Source organism: Phocoena sinus, chromosome 3 (assembly GCF_008692025.1).
Source record: "Phocoena sinus isolate mPhoSin1 chromosome 3, mPhoSin1.pri, whole genome shotgun sequence".
NCBI lineage: Eukaryota > Metazoa > Chordata > Mammalia > Artiodactyla > Phocoenidae > Phocoena > Phocoena sinus.
The window spans coordinates 74,198,161-74,217,077 of record NC_045765.1 but is presented as its reverse complement, the minus strand read 5'-3'; the positions used below and the strand labels follow the sequence as shown (position 1 = coordinate 74,217,077).

The following is an 18,917-nucleotide window of genomic DNA, read 5'->3' as shown; positions in this document are numbered from 1 at the left end:
CTGCCATTGGATGCTTCATGCCTGATTTGCTGTAATGAGAGATACTTTTAAGTCATTATTCTGAACCACAGTTTGAGACTAGTATACTTTGTTTGGAGTTGAATCTGAAAAAAATATCAAGTCGGATTCAGAAATCCTTGGAGGCCAACATATTTGTGTATGTGAGTGAATGTAGAAGCAAATGACTGGGGATATTGTTAAGCCATCATAGCTTAGGACGTACTTGACTCTGTGCCAGGAGTGCTGAACCTCCATCCTCGGTCAATAGCCACCTCCTAAAGAATTGATTTAATTTTGCCTTACAAATGAATAGGTGATTGTGCTTGAGTATTAAACAGAGAAAAAAACCCCAGACCTCACTTTATTAAAAGCTGAATGAGTTTAAGATATCCAGACATAATATGAATAGGAAAGCAAGAGAAAGGAAGGAAGAAGCCTACTTTATTAAATTAGGGAAGGCCATTGAAAGAAGGATATCAACAGTTTCCAGTGGATGGAGGCTTCCTGAGGAGATGGGTTGATGGCCATATTTTTGGCATTTAATTGATTCCTGTTGAGTAAATTACTTAATTATAAAGTAGGGAAAATGAATGGCAGTTAAGATCTCAGAAGCTCTTTCTAGTGTCAGGCATCAAGGAATCTGGGGCTCCTCTGTCCTGGTTATTGAAGCTTTGGTACCAGAAAGCAAGGAAGCCGTTCTTAAGGAGGGGTTGCTTTGGGAGGGTTGAGCTGTGAGTGAGCCCAGGTCCTCCTCTCTTGCCCATAATAGCACTTCCTGCCACCACCTCTCTCATGCCTCACCAGGCCTGCTATTTCACAAAGAAAACAGTAGCCATTAGACAACCCCCCCCCCCACCCCCGCAACTTCCTGCTTCCAAACTGACAGACTCACCTTCACACACACCCACCCTCCCGGTGTCTGTGGAACAGGCGTGGTTCCTGCTGCGGAGGCCACTCCTTCCACCATGGGCTCCTAGCTGCATCAGTTGGCCCCATGTCTTTCCTGGCTCCTTCCCTTCTGTGTATAGATGGGCTCAAGCTCCCTACTTTGGGGTGTTGGCACTTGATGGTCTTTCTTCCCGAAATCCTTCTCCCCACCTGACCCTCTTTTCCTGGTCAGGTCTTTGGAGAGGCTCTTTCTGAACCTCCAGCTTAAATTAAGATCCCCAGACTTCCCTGGTGGCGCAGTGGTTGAGAGTCCGCCTGCTGATGCAGGAGACACGGGTTTGTGCCCCGGTCCGGGAGGATCCCACGTGCCGCGGAGCGGCTGGGCCCGTGAGCCATGGCCGCTGAGCCTGCGCGTCCGGAGCCTGTGCTCCACAACGGGAGAGGCCACAACAGTGAGAGGCCCGCGTACCGCAAAAAAAAAAAAAAAAAAAATTAAGATCCCCTTACTGCCGACTCTCAGGACACCTAATCTTTTCCTCACTGGTACTCACCACGTTGTTTAGCATCTTTCTGTAGGCCACAAGCTCTTGAGGGCAAGACCCTGTCTGTTTTATTCCCCCAACTATGTCTCCAAGACCTATACAGTGAGAGGTGATCATTCAGTATTTATAAAATGAATGAATGATCTTCATTTTTTAAAGGTAATCCTCAGTACTTTGTTAATTTTAGGCACTTATTTCTCCTTTAAAATGAACCTGCTTTTCTTTTTCTTTTTTTTTTAACCTTTTGCATGGTTCCTACTTTCTCACTCTTTGTCATCCCTCATCCACTGAAATCTGTCTTTTTCTCCACTACTCCACTGAAATTGCCCAAATCACCAGTGATTTCCGAAGTGCTGGGTGACCAGTGACCCAGCATTCATATTTTCGTCCTGATCTTGACCTTTTTTTTGCAGCATTTGACACTAGAAGACCAGTGTCCCTGCAGTCCTAAACCTCTTCCTTAGTTCCTATGCCTCTACACTCTCCTGATTTCCCTTCCTTTTTCTAGCTGTTTCTTTCTAATCTCCTAGACCTCCAGCCTGGGCTTTTCTAAGAGCCATCTGTACAGCCAGCTGCCTGGTAAACACCATGCTTTTTTTTTTTTAATTGAAGTATAGTTGGTTTACAATGTTGTGTTAGTCTCTGGTGTACGGCAAAGTGATTCAGTATGCATATATATTTCACATTCTTTCCCGTTATAGTTTATTATAAGGTATTGAATATAGCTCCCTGTGCTATACAATAGGACCTTGTTGGTTATCTATTTTATATATAGTAGTTCATCCCAAGCTTCTAATTTATCCCTCCCACCCACTTTCCCCTTTGGTAACCATAAGTTTGTTTTCTATGTCTGTGAGTCCAGGTAAACACCACGCTTTAGTGAATGTCAAATAGGTATCCCATTCAACAGGTCTACACTGAGCCCGTCATTGCCTACTCTTCACAAATCTGATCCTCCTTTTGTATCATCACTGAATATCACTGTACTCTTTTTGGCTTCCAAACTACAAATCTGCAAGTTGTCCTTGACCCTACGCTCTCCTTTATCTTCAGCTTCCACCTGGCACTTCATCCTCCTCATTATCTGTTGAACGCATCTCCTTCTCTTCATCTTCCTGGCCCCTGCCTTGGTTCAAGCCCTCAGCATTTGTACCCTCCTGATTACAATAACTACTTCTGTCATCAGGGTTCTTGGTTGAAAGGGATGGAAGTTGATTCCTGCTATTATGAGCTGAAGAAGGTATTGAAAGTATATCGGATAGCTCACAGATCCACAAAAAGAATTAGCCTCTGAAAAATGCATCAGGAAATGCAACTAAGCATCTCCTGATTAGGACCTCACCGTGGCCTTGGCCTCCTGTATATTTTTCAGTTCTATCACTGATGGGACTCCAGATGTGATTGAATATTTGGTCATCCTCGACATTTAAAAATCTCAGAAATAAGCCAGCTGATTTGTCAGTGCTAGATTGTGTCCTTGCCCCTTGCTGCCTGTGGGAGAGGGGACTTCTGGTTCCAGCTTTGGGAGTGAGAGGTAGGGGTGTGACTCCTCCAACCACTTGCAAAATGAGCGTTTCTTCAGAAATAGAAAGGGACTTCTGACATGGATCACCAAAACAGCAACAGACATCTACAACACCACTGGACTGGTTCATCCAACCCTGGTGTTGCCCTGTTTATTTACTTCCTTGTTCCCTCAACAAATGTCGTTTGTTTTTGGGGGATCATTCTCTTGCCCCTCCTCAAGTGGGTAATGTCTCACTTACCTAGTGGACCCAGTTTGGAGTAGGTGATCTTTCATGGCATTCCCATAATACCCTGTATTTCCCTCAGTAGTACCATGTTTTCATGTATTATGGCTATTAATTTTCTTTTCCTTTGCCTCCACTTCGTTATAAGTTTTTTCGGAAAGCAACATGTGTGCATGTTTTGTTTTGTTTTTGCTTGACCTAGGGCCTCTCTTATGTAGTAGGGCCTAATAAAGCATTGTCAAATTAATCAATTTAAAATGAGATTACGTGATACGATGAAACTTTTTAGAGCAATGCTGAGAAGTTGTCTAGCCTCACTTTTACAGGAATAGTGCCTTCCAAAACTAGAGGACAAATCTATTTAGTATTTCTTAGATTCTCCACTAGAGTACTTTTTTTTTTTTTTTTTTTTTTTTGCTGTACACGGGCCTCTCACTGTTGTGACCTCTCCCGTTGCGGAGCACAGGCTCTGGACGCGCAGGCTCAGCGGCCATGGCTCACGGGCCCAGCCATTCCGTGGCATGTGGGATCCTCCCGGACCAGGGCAGGAACCCGTGTCCCCTGCATCAGCAGGCGGACTCTCAACCACTGCGCCACCAGGGAAGCCCTCCACTGAAGTACTTTTAATGGCAGAGGCAAAACAAGCATGTGTCTTTGATCACTGGGGTTGGGACCTAAGGTGGCTTATGAACATCTCAAATTGCCTTGAAGACTGAAGAAACCATTTTGAAACTAAAATGTACTGAGTGCTTCCATGTGCCAGGCACAGTGCTAAGCATCTGTTTATGTATATTATCTCATTTAACACTTGTTTAATAACCCTTTGTTTGAGTTCCACATAGCAATTAAGAAAACTAAGGTTCAAAGAGGTTAAAAACCATGCCTGAAACCACAAAACTAGAAAAGGTAGAATCAAGATTTGAATGGAAGTCGACTATCCATAGACCCTGGGCTTTCAACTGTGATGTGGTACTTCCAGGAATGTCCAAAAGCTGCCCTCCCCCATCCTCAAGTAATCTTGGCACTCAGGAGGATGCTCTCTGTGGTCCTGTGTCCACTTGTACCCCATTTTTGAGAAGACAGGAGTGGAGAGACCAGATGTCTTAGAGGAGAAAGAGAAGAGCCCAGGCTTGAGTACATCCTTCTACCCCTGATGCAGGAGATCTAGGAACCCAGCAGGACTGGGTGGGAGGTACCTGGAGCCTACTGCAGCAAGAGGGACTAGAGTACCTGTGGGACAAGAGAGGGACCTCACTTTCTGAGCCAGTGGCCAGCTTGAGAACGGAGAGCTTGGATTCCCCAGGTCACTGATGTGAAGCAAGGTTCAATTACGTGTGTGTTAAGTTATTACAACGGGGTGACTTTGTAGCATCCACTGAGTTTCAAGTTTCTTTAAAATCTGCAAGGACTATATACACATGTGAGTGATTCTCAGCATAGTTGTGTTCTACTCACTTAATTCGTCATGTCTCCTAATAATATGTTAATTTGTTGGGCATGTGCACAGGCATTTGCACTCTCAATTGTAGCCCTCCTCAGCTTTAGTATCATTTAACAGGTGCCTAACCTATTCCTCAGTGCTTCTGCAGTGGTTTCTCTGAGCTCCAGGTTGCTTTGAGTCCATCTCGCTAGAGACTGCCAGAGCTGGGGTCCCAATTCCTGGTGGGATTTCAGGAATGGATCAATCAGAGCACCAGTCAAGTGACTGAGATCAGTCAAGTGCCAGGACAAGGTATGCCTGAGCTTCCCCCCGCCCCGCCCCCCGCCACAGCCCATGTGCCTTGCAGAACCTTGCTGGGATCTCATGGTCAGCATTACCCCACCTCCCAGGAATTTTAAATCTTCAAGGAGACAAAAAGTAGAGACTTCCACTACAAAGAAGGGGACCAATACCTGTCAAAGTATTGATCACAGAAAAGTTCAGTTCCATGGTGGTGATTTATTAATATCCTCTTCTATAATCAGAAAGCTCAGTGGTATCGTTTAAGCTGCCCACACCAGGTGGTGTCCTCCCTGTTTCAGATAATCACGTTCATTGCTAAGCATTACCATACCGGTGTTCTCCCCTTTCCCCTCCCTTCCCTAGCCCTTGCTTTGCACAGGGAATGATGAGTTCAGAGGTGAAGCAGTAGTTTGGCTCTGACGAAATGCACAGCACTTGGTGCAGCTGACCTTGATGTCATTTATAATGTAGAAGGTGCAGCCTGTGCTCTAAAACACTGGACTTTGATGTGATTGTTTCCTTTTATATAGTCATTAGCCTTGGAGCTCAATGTGCTGACAAGGACTAAAAATGGAAAATCCATTTAGAGATCTGTGCCATACTGTCTCCTCTGCAGTGGACATCACTGATAACCTGGTATTGCCTGACACCCCCAGCTCTGTAAGCCGAATTACACCGGGGCCTTTTTCTTCCTCACTTCTGAAATTTTCATCAGACTGAATTTGCTTCACACCTTTCTTGTCCTCACATGAGGATGCCTTGGAACAACCAGGATAACATGGATGATTAAATTCCCTGCTCCTGGGACTTCCCTGGAGGTCCAGTGGTTACGACTCCATGCTAGGGTGGGAGGGAGGGAGGGAGACGCAAGAGGGAAGAGATATGGGAACATATGTATATGTATAACTGATTCACTTTGTTATAAAGCAGAAACTAACACACCATTGTAAAGCAATTATACCCCAATAAAGATGTTGAAAAAAAAAAGACTCCATGCTTCCACTTCAGGGGGCGTGGGTTTGATCCCTGGTCCGGGAACTAAGATCCCGCATGGTGCTCGGTGCAGCCAAAGGAGAACAATAACAAAAACAAAAACCAAATTCCCTGCTCCTGGTTGTTGATAATCCAGGAAGTAACCAAAAAATGGGTGAGCAAAAGAGAATGCAGTAGGGTGAGAGAAAGTCTCGGGGCCCACTGATTTCATTTCAGCATAATGCAGTGGCTAGATTTGCCACAAACCGTTTGTCAGCATTTCCATCTGTATGAGAAAGATGCTAACAACTTAAGAAACATTGAGATGAACATCATCGTATACTTCATTCAGTAGATTGTGCCTAAAAAGATAGTATAAGCTGAATTAAAAAAAAAAATCAAATCAGTATATATATCTGAAATATTTAAGGAAGATCTACAGTGAGAAGCCTTTTATAATTAAAATGATTCCCCCAACAAATACAAGTAGAATCACCATGAATTTTTTTTTTTTTTTTTTCCGGCCACACTGCACAGCTTGTGGGATTTTAGTTCCCTGACCAGGGATTGAATCCAGGCCGTCAGCAGTGAGAGGGTGGAGCCCTAACCACTGGACTGCCAGGGGATTCTCCAATCACCATGCTTTAGAGTTAAAAGCAACTTTGCAGGTCCTTTCATCTAACCTTTTCATTTAGAAATGAGGAACGGAGGCCCAGAGAGGTGATGTTTAGGCCCTTTCTACCCACCTTGTGCCTGTTGGCAAACAAGAAATTTTGCAAGCCTGGGTTTCTGTATCCCGGATTTTTGCATGAGATCTCCTGGAAGCAGGACAATCTAATCTGTTTGTGTCATTCATTACCTTTTGGGGGAATTTATTTCACCTTCTCTTATGTGTACCTCAGGAAAGTAAAAGATGAGGAGGCATTGTGAAGTAAAATTTAGCTCTGCAATAGATCCTTTTAGATCCCTGGTTTTGAAGGTGATAGACTGAGAAGCAATTTAACAGTGAGCTCACTTGTTTTCATTCCTTTGAGAACATCACTTAGGAAAATTAGCTCAGTAGTTGGTTGGGCAGGGGTGCTCTTCCTTGGGGAGAAGGTGTGCATGTATGTGGGTGGGAAGGGAGTGGGCATTAGACACTGGACATGCAGTTGCAGGAGCAGATGGGCGGCCCACAGCCTGGTTTTCCCCGGAGCACTGTGGCCTGGTGCATGCTGGGAGTTAGAACATGTTCTTTTTTGAGAAGCAGCCCACTGCTCCCCCCGCCGCTGATCGAGATACCTGAAAGAGCAATTGCTTAGATCTTTCTTCTTCCAGTTTTGTTAAGATATAATTGACATGCAGCACTGTGTAAGTTTAAGGTGTACAGCATAATGATTTGACTTAACATCATGAAATGACTATCACAATAAGTTTAGTGAATATCTGTCATCTCATATAGATACAAATTTGAGGAAACAGGAAAACAGCTCTTAGGATTTACTCTCTTAAAAAATTTTCGTATATAAGATATGGCAATGTCAATTATATTTATCATGTGTCTTAAATCTTGTTCTAAACCTTGAAGGAGAGTTAGGCGTAGACCTGTAGTGTGTCCTGAGTGACTGACCGCAGAGTGGGCAGTAAATGGCTGAGGGAATGCTGCTCCGGGAATCTGTAAGTCTGTAAATCCTGTGTTGTTAGGTTGGTACCTACGGAATTTACGGTTTTAAAGATGTATGGGGGTTTGTGTTTGTATACATAGCATCGTCTGTGGACTTACATTGGAATTCAGTCTCCAGCTTCATCGTGACAAACAACATTTAATTTTATAGATAATTGAGAGTAAAGTTTCTTCCAAGGAAATGCTGAAGCAAAGAGGCCACTAAGCAGAATGCCCTAAGTGACCATGATAGCTTGAGGCCTGAAGCCTTAAGTCCTCATGTCCCCAAGTCAGGGTTGACTGTCAGGAAGTAAGGAATTTATGAACTTTCCTACCAGTGTGACCTGCCATGTATCCTTGATGCCAGCTCACCTGGCCCAGGTATGTGTTTTCATGTGGCCCCCTCTGCTAGGCTGAGGAGCCGGGGACCAGAGATGTCCCCAGAAGTACAGGCTGTTCTGCTCACCATGGACAATCCTGTTTCCCAGGTGCAGCCTCTCTCCCTCAATCACTGCTGGCTTCCCTGGGATACTCATAGCAGCAAATGTTGGCTGAGTTAGTACTTCATCTGCGGGGCCTGGAGAAGCAGATTGTGTGTATAGAGGGCCCTGCCCTGAAAGAACTCCTGGTTCAGGCCATCACACACAGGACGTGTGCATTCATAGGACAAAATACATGATGGGGAGCTTAGGTTGGGCACAGGTCAGAAGATGAGGCAGCAGACCCTTTGAGAATCTAGAGGAGAGAGTGTTCACCAGACATTGTCGTGGGCAGCAGTGCCTTCCCAGAGGGGTTAGCTGGGACTTCAGCAAGGCCCTTTAGGGAAGAGCAGAGGGGAGTGAAGGAAGGAGGTTTACAGCAGCATGGAGTGGAGGGTTCATGGGCAGCGTTGGTGGGCTGTTTTGCAGTGGTACATGGCGCCAGCCTAGAAGCCAAGCTGCCCAGAGGGACATTATGGGTAGCAGACGAGGCACTGGGAATCAGGAGACCAGTTGTACTCCTGACTTTGCCCTTGGTTGTCTGTGCAACCTTCAGTCGCTGATTAGTCTCTCAGAACTTCGGTTTCCTCGTTAGAAAAATGAAGGCATTGACATTAGACTAAAGCATGTCTGAGATACCATTAGGAGGCAAACACAATTATTGTAAAGAACCGGGGGGTTTTGAGCTGGAATAGGGTAGGTGCAAAGTAGTGTTGTAGGAATACTAAGCTGACAAGAACCCTGGGTTGGTCTGGAGGATCAGCTGAGCCCTGGTAAAGGACCCTGGGCAGAAAAGTGTGTGACTCTCCACTCAGAAGAGGAGAATTGATTTCCCTTATGTGATCTCTGAGGGTAAGATTGAAGAGAGAGGTGGGGTCTGGTCTGTGGAGTTAGTCTCTGAGAATACCCACTTTTACAAGGGAAAGAGCTAGATGCATCCAGTAAAGGAAACAGAAATGGAGACACTCAAGAGGTAGGAGGAAACCAAGGAGAGAACAGGGCTTTAGAAGCCAGGAGGACAAGAGCCCCATGGAGGCAGTGGTCAGCCATGTCTAAGGAGAGGTGCTGTAGAAAATTGCTTTGCTGTCTTCTCCTTGGGCCTCAGCAAAAGCTTTGAGTCTGTGTTTGAAGAGCTCATCTGCTAAGAATACGTCATGAGTGTTCCATCAATATTTAGTGGACACCCTAGGAAATGAGGGAAGGCATGCGGGGCCCAGGGTATGACTGCCCCAGCTGTGAGCAAGCACCCAGGCTCCTGAGGAAGGGAGACTTTGATCACCCTAGGACCTTCCAAGTCCTAGTTGCCAGTAGCTTCCTTCCTGATCTCCACTGCGATCACCTCTGACCTCTCCCTGTGGCATTGCACAAAATCAGCACTGGTGCTTAAGGGTAAGAAGTGAATATAGGTAGGAAATTTAATCCAGCTCTTCATACTGGGAAAAAGTTTTGGCCAGTCTGAGAATTAGGGAATTTTTCTCTCTTCCCTTTCACCTTTACTTCCTCTCTGCCCCATTTTTTTTTTTTTTTCTCCCCATATGACAGGAATGCATGTTTTGGAAAACCACTGGTGGTTCTGCCAGGGGTACCCTAGATTTGACATATACTCTGAAGCTCTGAGGGTTTTAGTCTTTTACATGTTAAATAGGATTTGAGCCACACTAGTAAGTTGAGCCTTTCTGAGGAATTTTTAATCTCTCCTGAGGTGAGCACCAATGAGATAATGCTATATCAGTGATTAGACAGCTTCACCCAGGAGGTGCTGGATAAATAAGGAGAATTATAATCACAAAGACAGAACCCACTGTGGCCTACCTACAACATTTACCTGGTTAAGAAGTACTCATTTCCCATTCTGTAAAAAGCAAGCAAGGATGGGCTTGCTCCAAGGAATGTTTTTCTTCTGTAAAGTTATCTGATAACACTAATACTACTAACACTACTAACACTACTAATACTAAAGTATTAGTGCACTGACTGTTCTCCTTATTGTAAAGCACTTACAAAACCATTTTCACCTTTGAGGGTTAAAATTAGAATTAAGTCAGTTATGAAACAGCTAGAATGAAAATGCACCCCTCTGCAATATCACAAGTCTAAACGCTGGACTCAGGTTCTTCAGACAAAGGAGATAATTAAAGAAGGAGTCTCTCCAGAGTTTCCAAGGAGGTAGAATTCAGGGGCCAGTAGCGCCAACAAAAGGGAAGGAGAAGAACTACTGGGAAACAAGAATAGTGAAGGAAATCGAGGGAGTGGCCATTTGGCAGGTTTTGACATTTCAAGGGAACAATGAGGAAGAAATAGTGAGTGAGAGGGATGGGGAGTGGCAGGCAGTGGCAGGCACAGGGTGTGACCCAGACTTGATGCGGAGCCTCCTAGTAGAGAGAGGGGAAGGGAGGTGTAAGGAAATAACTTGGAAACGGAAAAAAAAAAAAAAAAAAGATAATTTATGCAACACTAGAGAGGCAAGAAACCACCGTGACTGAGGTGAGAAGTTTTGGCAGTTTATTTTGTTTGCTTGTGCAGTTAACAGGAGGTATGAAGGAGTGCTGGTCTCCAAAGTTAAGATGCAGCTTGGAGCCCGTGAACATAGTGGCGTTTGGAGGACACACAAGCACTCCAGTTCTTCTCAGGCAGGATTAATGCAGGGGCCCATAAACAAGGACGTGACACTGAGGAATGCTGCTGCTTTTCCAACGGCTAAATCGGGCTGGTCTGAAGCAAGGTCTGTGTTGTGTTGGCTTGGATTCCTAGTGACTTTCTACTGGGTTATAAAAATGATTTCCTCAAAAAGCTTGCCAATGGCAGATGATGAATTAGAAAAGCAGTAATACCAGCCCGGCGGAGTCCTCTCAAAGCAGTCAGCTGTACCGTACCATCCTTTGGATGGAAGGCCAGTGGGACTTTTAGTGCATGGCTGTTGGAGGAGGAGAGAACCATCGTCACCCTCCCCCAATGAAGCTGCGCCTAATTTCTGTGGCTTCACTCATTAGCAAGTCTCGCTTGCTAAGTGAGCAAGCTCACTGAAGAATCTCAGGCGGAGGGTTTTTATGGGCAGAGATGGTGTCCATTATTTGGCACACACGATCATTTGCTCAGACTTGATCATCAAGGGGATAACCCTGGAAGTGCAGGAGCTGTTACTTGACGTTCTTGTTGTCGCCGTCCATCCCAGCATGCTTTGGGGCTGCTCCTCTGCCAGCGCTTGGGGCGAGGGCGGGGGGAGGGGAGGTGTTCCTTGTGCTTCTCAGCAGTGGAACTTCAGCTGGCTTGTCTCAGCATGTATAAGGGTTAATCAGGTAAATTATAACTGAAGCCTGACGTAGATGGGTTTTTAATGTAACATTATGGTGTTTGACCAGTGGATAAAGACCTTCCTGATCTGTATTTCAGTCCTTCGTAGTCTTGTTTCTTTAAAATTCTCCGGTGACCCTTCCTTTAAAATATAATTAGATTAAAATTAAACACGAAAAGGAATAAATTGATTCTGCTGTTGTTGCTTAGTTCCTTGAGATCTTCTGCATCTTGGGGCATTTTTGTAAATGAAGATGTGGAATGTCAATTGGACTATTTAACCCAGAGGGGGAGTGAGAGAACTGTTATATTTGGTAGTAATACTGGAATATCACAGAAACTACCAGAAAATAGTCTCTTAGAGTAACATTGTGTGTTCTTTTCTTTCTGTTTTGTTTTCCTGGCACCATCTATCCTTATTCTGTGAAATAGTCAAACCTGTTTTCCTTGTATATCTTTTAAAGCTTCAGTTAGCCAGATGTTTTTTAATGTTTGATGCTGTTTTTTATTCCATGAATGACTCAATTGACAGAAAGTAAGCAGCTACTAAACTTGGCAGTTTGTCGCCATCATCATGCCCCTGGACAGGAAGTGTTCAGTATAGATATGACTAACCAGTTTCCAGGCTTAAAAATAAAGTGGGGGATTTCTGGACAGAATAGATCTTTGTCACTCAGTTCAACATGGCTGATAAGTGTGAAGCTCTCAGCAGCCACTTGGCTTTCTCACTTTTACCAGGCCGTCACTTCACCTGACATTTTCTGTTATACAGATTGAAACTTTATGGTGTTGGTGGGTTTTGTGTTTTTTTTTTTAATGAAATAAGAGGATATTTGAATAGACCTGAGAATCAGCTCGAGTCAGTATTATCTCCTTGTTGCCTCCTTTATTTTTAGCTCCTTTTAAATCATCACCCCTCCTGAGGTAGGTAATGGGGAAATAATCTTCACCTGCGTATGTAGCAGCTTAAACTGAAAGCATCAAGGATGTGCCCAGACAACTGTATACTCAAAACTTGTCTTCTTGAATCTAAGGTATACTTGAAGCAGGATTTTTTTCCCCCAAAGTTACTTCCAGTCATTCTAGTGATTCTTCGATTTCTTTTGTCAGATAGCAACTTAGGAAGAATCTATACTATTTTGACAGATACCAAAAGGTTTTTTAGCACCTCTCTGCATACAGTTATTGTTTCAGGACTTCAAAGATAACTTCCTATTTTATTTTGTCTTGCTGTCTCCCTAAATAACATAACTTTCCCTCTCTTAATACAGTTTTTTCTCTCCTTTCTTTCTTATTCTAAACAGCATTTTTTTTTCTTTTTTCTTTTTGGTCTTAGGGATTTAAGAAGTCTTAATACCATGTTCTTTGGAAATGCTGAATTAGAGACCACATTTATTAGATGAGAGTCTCTAACAACAACAACAACAAAAAAAAAAGTGTTTCTCTTAACTCTGTGCAGGTGTTTGAGCTTCTATTTGTTTTTCAAATAAGAAACTTGCCAGGGAATGGTGATTTAAAATACAAAATGCATGCAAAATATTTTTAGTTTGGGTTAGGGTGAGGTCAGTAATGGTTCTTTGGGACAACTCAGCTTTATTTGCCAAATTTAGAAATAAATCATAAATTTATAAAGAGCGGGGTTCTAGTTACCATACTTGAGCAGAATATGGCTGTGACTCTGAAATGATGTTTCTTCTCCTGTGCTCCTCTTTACCGTCTTCTCTGTTTTCGAGCTCCAGGCAGGACGGAGTAGAATAGTCCCTGCTATGCCTTGGATTAGAACTTGATAAAAATCAAGTCTTTTAAAAATATAGGACTCCTGTGCTCCAAATAACCTATACCTGTTCTAGTCAGATGTTTTCAGGGGGAAAAGGGGAACTGTGTATACAAGCCAAACTTTCACTGAATAAAATGATTCCCTGATCTGAAATGTTAATCTTCTCTACCTCTGTCGTGAAGACTACTTCTCTATCTTTGTCGCCTTGTTGTGGCAAGACTCTTCTAGTTTTTATGATGTTGGGCACAGTGTAGGGAAACGGAAAATACTTGGTAACCAATGAAGTGTGAGGGTAGACATATGGTCCAGAGGGTAAAATATTTTGCAGAATTTAAACCTCTGCTATTTTCATGAGATTGATGGATTATCCAAACATTGATGATGAGTCATCATCTGGCCTTGCTGTCTGGGTTTTAGGTACAGGAGGGGACTGTGCTCGGTAGGTGGTTATACCGTCCATGGTGCCAGCTGTCAGCTGAAACCAAGATGGACATTCAGAATATACTGTGCATATGAGGGGCATTTAAGAGAAGGCCTGTTAGGACTTTCTTTGTGCTGGTTCCTTTGAAGCCTTCGGGGTGATAATCAGTCTCTTACCTAGTGTTTTGAATCACAGTGGTCATGCCTAGGCTCAGCACAGACCCATGGGTGGGCTTTAACCAGACCAGATCTGTCTAGGCTGCTGGAGTCTGTAACAGGCTAACTTATTACTCTGTTGAAAAGTTGATGGGAACTGGAGAGTTGTCTTTCAAATGTGGGTCAGGTGGGCTTCATGGCACATGGGCTTCATGGCACAGTGCGCTTCTGGCACATCTTGTGGGGCAATAGAAAAGGGAGTGTTTTAGGCAACTCTTGTGTTTGAAATGCCTCTTTTTTTTTTCTCACTAGTTTTTTGTAGCTGTTGTTGCCACAGAAGCATCTCTCTGTTTCAGCTCGTTGGAATTGTACATCTGTGGAGTTCTTGCGTTCCAGCCATTGTAGCTTATCACTAGTTAAATCTAGTTTAAAATAAAAAGCAGTTTTAGGAGAAAGATTAAAGAAAAAGATGTTAGTTGATTGAGGGACAGAGAAACAGTGGGCAGATCCAGATGTAAAACGCTTTGGGGCTGGGTAAAGCCTTCTAACAACTAAAATCTCAGCGTTCACTTATTAATATCTAGAAGATAAGAAATGGACTTAATCAGAATTTGACAGCAAATGGAAGGCCTCAGCCCTCTTTAACCATGCACATACATGCTCAGAAGTTCTATAAAATAATGGATGATAAAGGCACACTGCTGATCAAAATAATATGAATTGTGCCTGAAAAGAAAATCTTGCCTCTAAGACCAGGAGGGCTCCCAAAGTGGCCACCGCTTTGCCTTGAGCCCAAAGACAAAGGAATAACTGTTACTAAGACCTCTACTGACCCAACACTAGCCTCCAACTAGTGTTCCGGTCATTTTTCAGCTATCCCTCATGATGAAAAAAATACTGTTTTAAAATATTTCAGATTCTTTTTCCTCCATCAGAATGAAGTGAGCTGTAAGTCAGCTCAAGAAAAGATGACCCAACCTCTGACCCCTTGATACTTTATTAGGAGCCATTAAAACTTTGGAGACCTGGGAGATTATTGAGGCCTACATTTGGAACCTAGAATCTTAATCCAAGAATTCTAAAACATTCTCTCTTTTTTTTTTTTTTTTGGCCTGTATCTAAGGTTGCTCTATTTTGTGAAAATACCAATTTAATGGAAGAAAAATACTCATAGATGCTAGGCACTTGCTATTCAAGAATTAAATTTCTTTTGAGGTTAGCTAGCGTCTCTAAGCATTCATTTAAACATGGTTTCTAAGTTTCAGTGGGGGTAGTATGGCATATGGTTTTATTTTATTCTGTAGTATGTAGTGGAAAAAGATTTCATTTTGATTTGTCCACAGGGAAAATATGGCAGAATTCATTTTGGATATTTCCTATAGATCGTGCCCTGCATTGGAAAGTGGGTGGAGTTCTGGCATTTGTGTATTTGTATGTTTCAGGGAAATAAAGGTACAGAGAAGCACTTGTCCATTGCCTAAATAAAGACTAACTGTACAGCTGACAGCTTAAAAATACTGTATGAGATGACATTTCATGTCCAACAGTAGCATCTGTTTCCTTCATTCTAAGATCAACAAATGGCATTAAAAATGGATGCTGAAAGGGGCTCCCCTGGTGGCGCAGTAGTTAAGAATCCACCTGCCAATGCAGGGGACACGGGTTTGAACCCTGGTCTGGGAAGATCCCACATGCCGCGGAGCAACTGAGCTCGTGCACCACAACTACTGAGCCTGTGCTCTAGAGCCCGCGAGCCACAACTACTGAGCCCGCGTGCCATAACTACTGAAGCCCATGTGCCTAGAGCCCACACACTGCAACAAAGAGTAGTCCCCACTCACCGCAACACAGCCAAAAAAAAAAAACAAAAGGATGCTGAAAATGTAAGAGGAAAAGCCATTGTTTCTGGCAAATTTGTTAACTCCCCTCACCATCCTTTTCAAAGCAGGAGTACACTGAATGACATGAATTGAAAATGAACAGGAGATTAGTTCAAGGGGGAAACTTTTCGGTTAGGATAGATTTAATTTTCAGATTTAGAAACTGACTCAAATCATACATTCTAAAGACTTGATTCATCTTTTTCCTAAGCATGTAATCTTTACAATTTACATTGTCTCACCTTAGAGATAAATTCAACATTATTCTTCTAAGATATCTTCTATTTTTGCAGGACTGAGGGTATTAGAAATCATATGAAAAAGAAAATTTCAAAAAAAGTAGATTGTCTTTCTCCATAGAAACAATGCTTTAATTGGAGGTTCTATTATTTATCAATATAAAATAACCACTAGATATGATCAGGAATATTTCCCAAGAACAAAGATATGATCATAAAACTTGCTAATCATTTGACTCAGAAAATTTTATTTCTAGCCTTATAAATGAGCGTCATGTGCACCATGTGTACTGATCTTATAAGGCCTCCAATCTTTTAGAAGATTAATCTGGATACCATAAAAGTACAAATTGAGCACCACAAATTGTCTCCTTATATATATGTATGTATATATATATATATATATATATATATATATATATATATATATAATGTTAGGTTAGTAGACACTGCTTTTATTTGCCTGTGGAAATCTTTGTCCTGTGTCTCTTTATCAAGTTGAGCCAGGTAGTGTGAACCGATTCTTTCTGGGCGTGTGTGACACCCGGAGTCATCACAGAAGGTGCTCAACCCCTCTGTCCACCCCAGAAACAAAGCCTAGACACCTACCCCCCTTCCCAGCCTGCTAGGCACACTTCCTTACCTTTAAAACAAAACCTGACCTAAATAGGATAGCTCTTACTTAGCACACCAATGGTAATTGTATTCAGTGCTTTATAAAATCCTTAAATTTAAGAAAGCAAAGGTATGCAGTTATTTATCCCTGTGTCTTTCACCATATTGGGCACTTTATCTATTAGGACATGTTTTAGTTCATTTAGAAACTGGTTTGCAATTTTTTAAAGTCACTTAAAAACTCTCCTCGCTGGGGATGTCAAGACAGGCATATGCCACGAATCTGACCAGGTGTAAGTTAATGCCAGTAGCTTTCACCAGAGAAGATTATGTAGTATGGAAGACCTGTCTCTGTCTTTGAGGGCCTTTCAGTCCGGAGAAGATGTCAGACATGTACACGAGGAAGTACATACAAGGGGGATGCCACATCCAGGTTAGAGAGGTTCAGGAAGGGCTATCCGTGGCCGAGACATCTGAGGCACAACTGTTGAGATGAATGCATTGGCAGGAAGCTTTGGACAGGATTTCCCAAAATGTGGTGCCTGTACCGTTGGTGGCGGTATGGTAAATGATTTTAGGAGGCCCCAGGCACAGAGTAAGATCATCTTCAGTAACTTTACAAGACGATTAGTCCCTTTCAGCTCCCTTGGAATCCTTTGCATCATTCCCAGAGAATGCCTTTTTGGGGCTGTGTGACCTTTGCCACCTTATTCACACTGACTCACCCCTTTTGTGCCACACAGTTAGATATGGGGCTCATGGCCTTTGGCAGACAGCGATATCTGGCTAGAAATGATCAGTAATGGTTTTTTTTTTCCTCATTGAAATAATTTTTATGATTTAACAAATTTTTAATGATTTTTATGATTATGGTATATTTAGGGGAGGAGTAGCAGTTTCCATTCACATTGTGTATATGGTTCCTTTGATAAATAAATTTTTTTTCAATAACAAGTAACCAGAGGGAAATAAAATACAGATAGTAGGTAGAAAACAAAGGCAAGTATTTGCAGCAACACAGATGGACTTTATGCTAAGTGAAATAAGTCAGGCAGAGAAAGACAAATACTGTATGTTATCAGTTACATGTGGAATCTAAAAAAAAAAAATAAACTGGGCTTCCCTGGTGGTGCAGTGGTTGAGTCTGCCTGCCGATGCAGGGGACACAGGTTCGTGCCCCGGTCCGGGAAGATCCCACATGCTGCGGAGCGTCTAGGCCCGCGAGCCATGGCCGTTGAGCCTGCGCGTCCGGAGCCTGTGCTCCGCAATGGGAGAGGCCACAACAGTGAGAGGCCCGCGTAACGCAAAAAAAAAAAAAAAAAAAGCAAAGGCAAGTTGTGACAGTGGTGCTCAAAAGATGAGGGTTTAGAGTGCTGCTCAGGTACATAGAGAATGGCTTTTTCAGTGAAGAGAGAGATTTCATCAAATATGCTGGGGTGGAAAATGCAAGGCATTTGGAGGAGAAGGTGGTGGAAGCCTAGAGATGTGTTGACAAGTCAGAACTAGGAAGTTTTCTTGCTCAGCTTGATTGCCAGCTAGGGGAACAGAGGGCTGCTAGCGCTTTGGAATCACTGCCAGAGTCACACCCAGGTCTGAAAAGTGATTCAGAAGGATTTGAGTCCCTGAGCCTTTAAAGCAGGGGTGGCTAACTCACAGGTCTTGGCTCATTTCCTGGCCTCTGTGGGCGTGTGGCCAGGTGGTTAACTGGACAGGACCTGTTTCTTACTCCCTTGTACCCCCTGCCCCCAAATGTTACCAGAAGGTCAGATTTTTCTTGAGAAATGGGAAATGTGAATTTTTAGGTCAATGCTCCCAACTTTTACATGGTTTTTACTAATTAGAAAAACAAAACATTATGAGGGCCCATTTTGGGGTTGATGAAATGTTCTGGAATTAGATAGTGATGATTGTTGCCCATTGTGAATATAATAAAAATCACTGAGTTTTACCCTTTTCAGATGGTTACAATGGTGATTTTTTTTTTTTTTTTTTTTTTTTTTGGGTACGCGGGCCTCTCACTGTTGTGGCCTCTCCCATTGCGGAGCACAGGCTCTGGACGCGCAGGCTCAGCGGCCATGGCTCACGGGCCCAGCCGCTCCACGGCATGTGGGATCTTCCCGGACCGGGGCACGAACCTGTGTCCCCTGCATCGGCAGGCGGACTCTGAACCACTGCGCCACCAGGGAAGCCCTACAATGGTGATTTTCATGTGATATGAATTTTATCTCAGTTTTAAAAAGAAAAAAAAAATTATGGGGGCCCAACCAAAATGTGTTGCCAGCCCAAAGTTTGTAAGCTCTGTTTTAAATGGAGGAATTACTCTTTGCTACTTTTGATAATCCCAAACCACCTTTCCCCAGGGAAGCCAGCGACCAGGAGTTAATGGGGGTCATATTGTAACCCTGCATTAACCTCTGGGCCTCTGTTTTCCACCTGTGGTCTCCATGGCTTCTTCCATCTGTAAAAGTAGGACTGGTGACAGAAATGGGGAGAGGTGGGATGGTGGCCTTAATTCTGGAGCACTGAGTGAGTGGGTGGAAAG

The 18,917-nt window shown here is 43.3% G+C and overlaps 1 protein-coding gene across 4 annotated transcripts in view; it reads left to right on the top strand.

Moving 5' to 3' along the window:
- The window catches only part of TNFAIP8 (TNF alpha induced protein 8), a 122,802-nt gene that overhangs the window by 86,976 nt on the left and 16,909 nt on the right, over positions 1-18,917 (top strand). Inside the window, exon 1 of one of the 4 annotated variants that reach the window (XM_032625917.1) lies at positions 18,533-18,573. The exons of the other annotated variants lie outside the window; for them this stretch is intronic. The gene's annotated coding sequence lies outside the window, so the exon portion shown is untranslated. Of the gene's footprint in view, positions 1-18,532; positions 18,574-18,917 lie in introns of those variants that run through there. 4 annotated transcript variants of the gene reach the window in all.